Consider the following 11,503-nt stretch of genomic DNA (forward strand, 5'->3'; position numbering starts at 1 on the left):
CTCAAAAAAGATTAAAAGAAAAAGAGTACACCCAAAAAAAAAAAAAGAAATTAGAAAAACTAAAAAACAAAAATCCACAAAAATAAGATTATACCGCAACATTTAACTATTAATACCCCAAAAAAAAATTAGAATGGATATAACAAAAAAACTATGGAAATTATTTGGGAAAAAGTTCATTATTTGTATTACAAAAACTAAAAAAACAAAATATTTTCAATTTTCTTACCTTATTTAAAACCAAAATAAATAAAACAAAGAATAGATCATTTGGACCTTATTTAATGACCCAAATCTGAGGCTTTTTTTTGGCTGACAGAGAGAGAGAGAGTGACCAAATCCTTTCTCTACCTTAGTGCTTTTTATGCGCAAAACACAACCTAATATTCATTACCAAAATGCCCCTCATGAAACTAAAATAAATAAATAAAATAAAAATAAAAAACACATTTTTGAGTTTAAAATGGAAAAAGCAAAGGTTATTGTTTACCCTTTTCATCTATATCGGGACCAGCAGATTCATCCCATTAAACCAGCTGGTTGTGATGGTCAACCAGACTGGAATAGCCACCAGCTCCTGGTTCAGACCTACCTCTCTGATCTGGTTCTGACAACATTGCTATTAAGCATCTTAAACATTGTTCAAAAAAGCGGACCACCCAGTGCCTAGGCGGTCCAGAAGGCCTAGGCACATCGCCCAGGCCTAGGCGGCAGTCCTTGGGAGGCCGCCTAGGCAATATAGAACCCACCTAGGCGGGCGCCCAGCATCCAGCCCTAGGCGGCCCCGCCTAGGGGCAGAAATTTTTTTTTTTCGTTGTATTGATTTTTTTTTAAACATAAAGGATTTTAAGGATGGGTTTTAGGTTCATTTGAAACTTAAACCCACAAGAACCCATTTTAGAGATAAAGAAACCTCAAGAATACTAAATTTTGTGATTTTCATTGGATCAAAGTGTTTCACAAAGTTACGAAAAATGGATCCAAACATCACACAAGTAGATTTGATTTAATTTTAGAGTTTTATAATCCTATTGGAGGATTTTTTTATTATTTTAGCACCAGAAAACATCTCAGAGGTGGGAATTTGGAGTTCGAGCAATAAAAGTAAATGCAAAATCCTTTTTTAAAATTTTGTTTTATTTTGAGAAGTTTTCTTCAGGATCTAGTAGAAGTGGAGATCCGGGTTGGAAATATGTATATAACCCAAATCCAAATGACAAAAATTGCTGGTATTAAGGGGGATGTTGCCTCTTGTAAAAATGTTCGTGAAGCTATCAGAGAGGAGATTAAACAATATATGAGTTCTGTAAAACAAAAACAAGAACAAAATCTTTGTCATTTGAATAGATCTATTCTACTACTTCTAGAAGAAGTGATCCGTGTTAGAAGTATGGTTATAACCCAAAATCAAACGATAAAAATTGTATAAGGTGTAATTTTTGTGAAAAATATACCAATTGGGGTATTAACCAATTCAAGAAACACCTTGCTAGTATTAAAGAGAATATTGCTTCTTGTAAAAAGGTTCCTGAAGCTATTGGGGATGAGATTAGACAACTTTTGAATTAAAAAAAAAACTAGAAAATGATGAAAATGAGCCTTGTTCTATGAAAATATCTTCTCCAGGCCCTGCTAGAAGTGATGATCCGAGTTGGAAGCATGGTTATAACCCGAATCCGAATGACAAAATTCGTATTAAATGTAGTTATTGTGGAAATGATACTAATTGGGGCATTTACCGGTTTAAAAAACACTTTGCCGGTATTAAGGGGGAAGCTGCCCCGTGTAAAAATGTTCTTAAGGCTACCAGGGAGGAAATTATACAATATTTGAGTTCAGGGAAGCACAAAAAGATAGGAAATGATAGAGAAACAAAGACTCCTAGGGCCTCATCTGCACATACTAGTAAGAGGGACGTAGAAAAAAAGGAGGAGGAGGAGGAGGAAGAGGCAGATTCAGAAGCAACAGAGGAGGACAAGCAGTATATTGAAACAAGAGATGACTCTGCTGATGCTAGCCTCGAATCTGATGCATATGATGAAGCTTACCCTATTCCTTCTGATGACAATGACGATGATGATGACTGAAGACTGAAGACTCTTGGTGTTAAGTGTTGACTGTTGTGTTGAGTGTTGACTATTGTGTCCTAGACTGTATATTTTCTGAATTTCTGTATATTTTCCTTTTCTTATTTTTAGTTTCTATTTAGTTCTACTATCTAACTTTTGTGTGTAGCAATGTATGCTTGTATGGTTTTACTGTTTTAGCATTGTATAATTATGGTCTTATGGATTATCAAAATTCTCTTCTGGACTTCAATCCTTTTTTTTTAACTGGGATTATGGTCTTATGGATTATCACAATTCTTCTGAATATGGTCTTATGGATTAATTATTATCAATCATCAGTTTTTTCTTTTTTTTCGACTGGGCTGCCCAGGTTCTGGGCGCCCGCTTAGGCGTTGGGCGGCCTGGACCCCATGGCCACCTAGGTGCCGCCTAGCGCTTTTTGAAGCACTGATCCTAAACTTGTACAAAACTGAGCCACTACTCCCTCCTCAGTCATTTCAGTTGTCTTGTTGGCTTCTCTATAAGGGTGATCAAAAAACCGAGAGGAAGGAGATTCTCTTGTAGCCAAGTGAATGATGTAGAGAGAACCACCCTCAACCATAAGTGATATTGAGATGGGCTCCTTAAATAACATCAATTAGAGTATCCCCTTAACACCTCCATAGAGCAGACCCCACTATCTAAACAAAAACCCAAACAAGGTGGATAGACTCCGCAGCACCAAACATCTTACTTAATCATGCCCAAAAAGAGGCTTCCCAAGTATCTAAAAGAGGGAGAAGAAAATAATAGAAGATAATGCAAGGAAACCATGCCTCCCAGCTTTCATTCCAAATCCCACAAACCTAATTGGACAAGCCCAGCAAAAAAAATGTAGCAATGCTAATAGCAGATCCTCCTCACATAAAGGCCTAGCCACAAACACAGTTACTCTGAATCCACTCTCACAAGCATCGTCTAAACCCATCTTGTATTATGACATTGTCCCTCAAAACTCACCATAAGCACGAAACAGTTAACCAGAACGATGGGATACAATCTTATCATTCACATATTTCAGCTGTGATACTCTTGACTTCTTTGTACTAAAACCCTTGTATCTAATTGTGTCTATATTCTCCAAAAAATGAAATTCTAGCCCACATTCCAATGATTCACAAAGGAAAAGGACATTAATCATCCTGGAACAATAAATAGATACGAATATGCATTAATACAACCATATCAAAAGAGAGTTACACGATTAAATTCAGCTTCCAGATTCCATCAACCACAGCAATCCAAAGAAGTGGGTGGTTCCAATAAAATTAAAGCAATATACACAATTTATATAGAAGAGAAAAGTGTAGTTCCCCAACTTCCGACAAAACTACAATAAATATTGCAATGTGATTCCATAATGCTACAAGCATCACCTTCACACGCATGTAGCTTTGAAAGATTAAACAAGCCATAATAAAAATATTCAAATAACAACAGCAAAAGCAACACACCTGTCAAATCGTTTTGTTCCTATTGCAAGTTGAAATTCATCACGCACAAGTTTTGCTCCATCACCAATGAACTTCTGAGGTATTTCACATCAACAATTTACTATTCAGCCATTGGCCCATTGCAATGCAATGAAGTCTCAAATGCATCAATCTCATCTATGAAAATGATGCAGGGGGATTTCTCTTTAGCAAGTTGAAATGCATCACGCACAAGATTTGCTCGATCACCAATGAACTTCTGAGGTATTTCACATCAACAATTTACTATTCAGTCATTGCAATGAAATGAAGTCTCAAATTCCCATGATAGAATTTTAAAGTTCGTGTAGAACAACTCAATGAATTGTTAAGTGCTAATATGAAAAATGATGGAAATTGACTAAGGCATGAAAAGGAGATTTTTGGGACAGAAATGCTCTATAAAACAATAAAAAAATACAGCCACCGAATCAATGCAAATCTAATACCCCAAAACATAGCAAGAATACAAGTATGTTTATTGTGATCAAGGAGCAAAGTGCCAATCACGACATAGATAAAATCGTACAACTTAATGACAGTCCAGTGAATATTTCATTTAGTCAACTAAATGAACCAAACAGAAAACTTTAAAGTCATTCAAGTGAAGAACACAGGATCATGAGTTTCACGAGCAGAAGTAAAAGATAAATAAAGAAGTCTATCTTTAGCTAGATTTAGGGAAAGCAAGAAGCATTTAAAAAGTGTAATGAAAAGTGTAATGACATAAATTAAATACGCTAAAAAACTACTTACCCACTCTAAAAAAGTCGGCAAACATCAGAGTTTCACAAAGATGCCAATAGTGTTCCTTTTCTTTTTTGGCAGCTAATTTTGCTATAATTGTTAAGCCTATGTGCAAGGTCTCTTTTTTATTTGACGGGGTGCAACAAAATTGAGCACACCTCGCTCAATAGTACAAAGGGGTGGCAATCCCTTTCATAACGATAATAATTGCATCAAATTGGTGGCAATCCCTTTCATAATGATAATAATTGCATCAAATTTGTTTATGGCTGGAGATACGTAATGCATGCATAATTCAACAACCCGGAGATACCGACTACATGCGCATGCAGAAAAAAGGCAATTTCCAATTCAAATGGAAGCCATCTGATAGAAAAAAGAGAATCGTCCGACAGGAAAAAATAGTCACAACAATGTCCTTCCAAACAGTAGAAAGCATGCATGATGTGGCAATTACGGTATCCTTGTGGGCCAGAAGACTAGAAAAGCACCAAACAATAATGTGAGTAATGGAACTAGAATGAACAGGATAACTACCATTAACATTCACTTTTATCAGGGCATAGAAATCCAGGGCACGTTTATTAATTATGAAATCTATATCAGGAAATAAATCGACTGAGACATATCTCTTTTTTGTTTTTAGGTAAAATGTGACAATATGTATTAGATAGTAAAATATGTTTACAAAACCCACAAGGTGTGGGTGATGGCATCCCACAAGTTGGGTGCTCAGAAACATACAATAAAACACAAAAACCCTTTCTTACAAAAAAGAAGAACAAGGGGTGCAGGAGAGTGAGAGAGGACAGAAATTGTAAGGGTATGTAAAGAGAGAAGTTTAGGGTAAGAAAGAGAGAAGAGAGGAAGGGTAAGGAGATGGAGGAGTGAGAAAAGAGACATGAAGAGATAGAAAAGAGAGGAGTCAGAGCTGGGAGGAGATAAAGATAGTAAGGGGAGATAGTACAGAGAGAAGTAGAAAGAGGGGAGAGGAATAAAAGTGAAAATGAATAGATTTCTCATGAAAGGCCACTAATTTTTATAGTGGAACTTTTGCATGCTCATATTTCCAAATTTGAGTGGAGCCACTTTCCCATTTCATAAACTTGGGAAAAGAGGCTAATTTCATTGAACTGAAACAAACATACCCTTAAGGTAAGAAAATAGATATCATACATATCAGGATACGTGAACTCAAAATATGACGAGAGAATTCAAAGGTTCATTTGACATTGATGCCACTCCTTTTATTCCATAACTTCATTGAGAGTAGGCTTCTATGGTATTTTTTTTCCTTTCGATTTAAAGAGAATGAAAATTTACATCCTATATTGTCATTGATTGAGAAAATGGAACCACTTACAGCACAAACCAAGAAATTCACAAATGACAATTGTCAAGCAAGAAATGTGAGTAGTTGGACCAGGCATGAAAGAAGTGGAACAAATCGCCATGAATGAGTGTTGACCACAAGGTAGGCACACCAGTCCTACTTACAATTTTTTCAGTACCCTCAATGAGAACAAAACTTCAAACTTCTCTAAGTATCCGACTATCTGACTACCAAAGTGCACTCCCCATTCACAATGATACCCACTACTGAGGTGAACTCTCTCAATTGGGAACGATTGCCACTTATGGCACGTTCGGTTCGAGTGAAATTGTTTTCCGGAAAACATGTTCATATGAAAAAATTCTCTCATGTGTTTAAGTGTGGAAATATTTTTACATCAATTAGTTGCCAATTGGTGTGAAACAATGCACTAAGACAAATTGGTTAGTTGCCAATTGGTGTGAAACAATGCACTAAGACAAATTGGTATGAAAATATTCCCACACTTAACCACATGAGAAAATATTTTATGTGAAAATGTTTTCTAGAAAACAATTTCACGCAAACCAAACGCGCCTAGTGTACGTGAGACACATCATGCACACCCGACTCAATGAGAAATATTCAATTATGCAAGACTCTCAAATTTTGCCAATTCCAAAAGTCCCATAAGCCCTTCAAATCTATCCACTTTAATCATATTCCCTTAAATTAGACATGATAGGTCCAATCCAAGTAGTGATTTATATTGCAGCTCATGATTTCCACTCTCATATAGTAGAAGGGCTTGACAATCTTGAAAACTATCAAGAATTCCTCAGGACCAAGTGCTAAAGAACCAAAGACTAATGAGAAACCAAAGATAGAGAATGTGGCATGTATTTTAAACCAGCACACATTCACAATCACATTATGTAATAAATCAACGAATTCTCCTTCAGACGATAAACGAAGTGTAAGCTGGAAAGCATATAGGTCATCTGAATACAGTAAGCAAATCAACAAAGTATACTATTTAAGACTAGAAAGCAACATCAGCAAACATAAACCAAAAAAATTTACCTGAACTAATTGGGGACCTGCAAGCTTCAAAAAAGTAGCATTGATCTGAGCAGCACATGCACGTGCCATTAGAGTTTTGCCTGTTCCAGGAGGTCCATAGAGAAGAACTCCTTTGGGAGGACGAACTCCTAATTTCTGAAACCTTTCCTTGTGGGTTATAGGGACAACAATAGCCTCGGCAAATTCTTGAATCTGCCAGAACAAATCATGTTTTGTACCACTCAGAAATAGGCCAAAACTAACTACACCAAAGAAAAATGAAGACATTTCTTTTATAAATAAAAAAGATGCGTTGAAAGTGATATTGGAGGAAAACAGCCATCTAGGCATTTCAATGATATCAGCCCATTGGCAGTTGCTTGTAATCCACTGCAACCATCTAATAATTAATGACTAAGTAACACACATCAAGGTAATTGTTTCATTCCCATAAGAGTAAGGAGAATTATCTGAGGTTCAAAACATAGAAACCTAGTCCATTGAGGGAGGCAAGAAAAAAGAAATTCCTAGCATCACACTTCCCAAAAAAACCAAGCATTACAGTCCCCGAGAAACGTGAAACAACTGAACCCACCTGCTTCTCAAGACCTCCTATGTCATTGTAATCTTCAGTAGGCTTTTCATCAACTTCCATGGCCTTAACACGCAAATCATACTCAGATTATCAGGTAACTGTTTTTATTCACCCCAACTAAATCACCAGGTTTAAGCTTGTCAGGATCTACGAGCGCAACAAAAGGCAAAAATATGGTCTGCAATCAAGCAATCAACCATTAAAAGCTTTGAAGTTTTCAGTCACATACAAAATAGTATCAAAGTTTTTTAAGCGGATAAAGAAAAACTAAAGAAAAGCACAAAGAAAGATTTGCTTCAAGTAACATTTGCAATCAGTTATAGGGCTGGCAATGTGTCGGGCCAGCCCCAGCCCGAACCGAGTCTAACCCTGCCAGGTTAGGGCCAGGCAGGCCAAATACAATCCGGGAGAAAATAAAATGAAAAAGCAAAAAATGGTCAGGACAAGTCTAACCCCCTCTTCCCTGTTGGGGCCTCAGCCTAGGCCCAGGCCCTAGCTTTTTAGGGCCAGACCACTAAGCCCATTGCCAGGCCTACAATTACACAATCATTTAAGCAAACTTTTTCTTCATAGTTTCAACTTGCATCCGTACTCGAAAGACAATAAATCAACATATAATTTTAATTAGGCCTGTAAATCCATAAAAAATAAATCAATATACATGCTATAAATTCCAAAATTGAATGAAGCACCACATGCAAAATAAACCTATACTTCCTGAATGCCTGAAATCAAAACCCAACAAAAGCCACAATAGTATATTGGCATCAACATTAGCATCAAGAGCCCAGTAAAACACACCAAAAAATAAAGGAACATGGTAGCAGAGCCATCAACTGCAAAGCAACCATAAATTTAACGTTGCACAAGATTTAATGTTGCAGACCTTACGTGTAGATGTTTTAAGCACAACACACTTTCTCTTCCTTTGGGAATCTAGATCAACATTCGCACCTTCCTCTTCAGCATCATCCTCCATATTCATTTCCATAATCTAAAAAAGATAAGGAAAAATTTTATATAAGGTTGCAACCTTAAAATGTAGAATTAAAGATGCACCTCAAACATCCATCAGAAAAATGTTATTTTAATGTTAAAAAACCCTCTAATTGGTCATCTCGACATCAAGATATATGAATATGAAAAAAAAAAGAATTTGAGTCCCATAAATAGTGCACCTTGCAACACATTATATAGACAGTCCAATTTCAAGATTTTCATATGTTTATAGATCTACTTGATTTTAACCATTTTTAAAGTTTAAATTTTATAATTAGTGATAAAAATAGACTTTCAAATAATCCTAAGAATGTTTTACACAAAAATTACATATAAAGATAAATTTTGGAGGTGCGCCTTAATTGGATTGTTTAAGGTTGCAACCTTACAGCAACCAAACCCAAAAGATAAAGCTGGTATGAAGTATACTCAAATTACTATTTCTGATGGTAAGCATCTTCAAATTTCCATGTCCAAACAAAATCTATAAATGTAAGGTGCAAGTACAAAATTTATATAAAAAAAACTGTATCCGTGATTTGTTATGGCACATACAAACACCTGCAGCATAAATGCACAAGGCCTATCACCATCTAGAGGCAGAAAAGTGCAGGGAGAGATATTTGCAGGTTTCCGGAGATATTTACAGGTTTCCTAAAATTTAATTGCTTCACATTTTCTCTTCATAATTGAGTAAAAATACGAGAACATGACAAAAAGATTCATAGTTGTAGGTTCCCCATTTCATCATTATTTTTCTGCATGGTGGGGTTATCTATCAGTGTTCAAAGTTTCAAATATCAATATGCGCTGATATGAACAGCTAAAATATGTTACTGTTCCCAAAAATATCATTGCTACCAATATTCAAAGCAAATAAAATACGAAGAATAACAGCAACTAAACATAAAAGGTTCCTGCAAGGAGTGTCCTATCACGATCTTACATGTATGCTTGTTTCTGAATACAATTAATCTTAGAACATCCACCCTTCTAGCTACATTAATCTATTAACTGTAACATAGAAGTCATTACATCATGTTGAAATTCGTTATACTTGTGGGGGGCAAAATTAACATGCATATCACATATTCCAACATATGTAGTTCACAAACATATTAGAAGCAGTAAAACTTCATTTTGGATAAACTAAACTAGCTGTTAATAATATAACGTGTTCATCCATTGCTTCTATAGTAACACTCCAACAAATTCTTTTAGCCTTTGGAGGATCGGTTTCAATGAATCTAAAGCAGAAGCCTTATATTGTGCATAAACGAGAAAAGGAACATTGTCAGGATTCCTCATCGCCTATGACTTCTATAAACTTCATAATGGGGCCCAAGGTTTCAAGTGGGAAGTAAAAGCAGGTCATTCGCGACCTACCCGAGCCACTCAATAGCATGGTGACAGGCCACTTGAATAATACCTACCAAATCTGCTTAGTTTGACTATCAGGAAAGACCCAAACTGGACACTGTTTCTAGATGCTTGTTGTAGCTTGCGAGAAACTCACTTATATTATTCCATGAACCTTTCTTTTTTTTTTTCCCCAACTCCTTGAACTTACAGGATTTTCAGCATTATCTTCTTACTCTACATGTTTTCGTTTAACTAACTTAAAGTTAATTAGGATTATGACATAAAGAACCAACTCACCCAAGTCACAAATGGACTCAAGGTGATAGCATGGGCGATCCAAGCCTAATTCCTAAGTTGGACATTAATGATTTGTTCATCAAAAATAGTTATTGTTTCGTAGAATAATTTATTGATCACCAATTTTTTAGCTCCCAAAAGTCTAAGAAGCTTTAAACTACACAGGTGAATGCATGTGAATGGATTATGACTAACCTATCTACACTCCTTAAAGGAATTCAAACAGGTAAACATGGTATTAGACAAGCACGGGCACAGTATTCTTCACAAGCCTACCAACACTTCACATATAAAACCGTATTAATACAAGAACAAATTCTTGCATCAACATGGCTATTCAGTGAACTTGCACATAGGTTTGAGTATTTGACAATAAAAAGGAGAAGGATCAGTTTTAAAAGACCACATATCCTTAATTCAATGAACACATAACTTACTCAGTTTAAAGAACCACATCAACTTTATCCTTTTCTGCTTTAGTAATAAGAATCAGATCAACTTTAATCCAGCAGGGAATGTTAAAAAAAACCAGCCATGTGCCGTGAAGTGACACATCAATCAAAACTCCACATGATCATGCGGATTGCTAAAGTTAAGAAAGAGAAATCATACTTCCGGACAAAATGACACCATAAAAAACGCTGAATCTCCCCAAAATGCGGAAAAAAAACATTGATGAGGTAAAAACAGAGTCAGTAGAAATCAGTTCAAATATGACAAGAGATCCATTAATACCTCGACTATGTAAGCAACTAAGTATGGGAGATGCATGTGGACCTTGATCTTCTTCTGTTTCACCTTTATCATTCCCTTGAATGTCTCCAACACTAGGTTCGTTCTCTGCAACTCATCCTTTGATGCAGAAGAAGACCAATAAGTAACCCTAAATACTTGTTTAGGGTTTACGCTATTCTAGACCAAGAAAAGAGAAAGAGAGAGAGGGCATACCTCAAAGACGCGCATTTCCCTATCAAGAACTCGAGAGTTGTGGATAATGTCCTCCGTCGACATGCAAGCGATTTCATCATCCTCAGAATCCTCAGTCATCTTCAGGATCAGGGGAAGCCATGGTTTTCAAAGAAGCACTCTTGTACAGAGGCTCTAACCAATCTTTATTGTAATAAACAACAAGCGGTTACTTATGGAGGCGGAAGGAGTGCAGGGTGACAGGAGCGGTTACTTATGGAGGAAAGGAGTGCCGGGATCCATGATAAAGTGAAGAAGCCACTAGGGGGTATGTTTTAGGGGAAATTACTAACAAAAAAAAAAAAAACAAAACAAAATAAAACAAAAACACCTTAAAATGGACTATCTATGCAACTTACCCTATCCTATATCTTTTTCTCACTTTTTTCCTTAAACAACCTTTCCTGGTAAATAACCCTCAACCCAAAAGTAGCATGAAATAAGACTAAACTACTCTTGTTTGTTTTCACACGGCCTTCTTTTTCCTGTTTTCACATGCGCTTCGACAGTACAAACACACGTTCCAGCATTCTGAATGTGCGCTTCGGCAATACAGGTATGCACCGCAGCGCTCCGGTATTAT

General features: G+C 36.3%; 1 pseudogene across 1 annotated transcript in view; it reads right to left on the bottom strand.

Moving 5' to 3' along the window:
• The window catches only part of LOC18422502 (26S proteasome regulatory subunit 6A homolog), a 37,411-nt pseudogene extending 26,247 nt beyond the window's left edge, over window positions 1-11,164 (bottom strand). The window contains exons 1-6 of the transcript XR_016050991.1: window positions 10,903-11,164; window positions 10,690-10,806; window positions 8,183-8,290; window positions 7,297-7,474; window positions 6,723-6,914; window positions 3,664-3,800 (exon numbers count right to left, since the gene is read on the bottom strand). The product of XR_016050991.1 is annotated as a 26S proteasome regulatory subunit 6A homolog (transcript). The remainder of the gene's footprint in view (window positions 1-3,663; window positions 3,801-6,722; window positions 6,915-7,296; window positions 7,475-8,182; window positions 8,291-10,689; window positions 10,807-10,902) is intronic.
• Between the last annotated feature and the right edge of the window lie 339 nt (window positions 11,165-11,503).

The sequence above is a fragment of the Amborella trichopoda genome, chromosome 3 (assembly GCF_054954075.1).
Source record: "Amborella trichopoda isolate Santa Cruz 75 chromosome 3, AtrichopodaSantaCruz75HAP2 v2.0, whole genome shotgun sequence".
Lineage (NCBI taxonomy): Eukaryota > Viridiplantae > Streptophyta > Magnoliopsida > Amborellales > Amborellaceae > Amborella > Amborella trichopoda.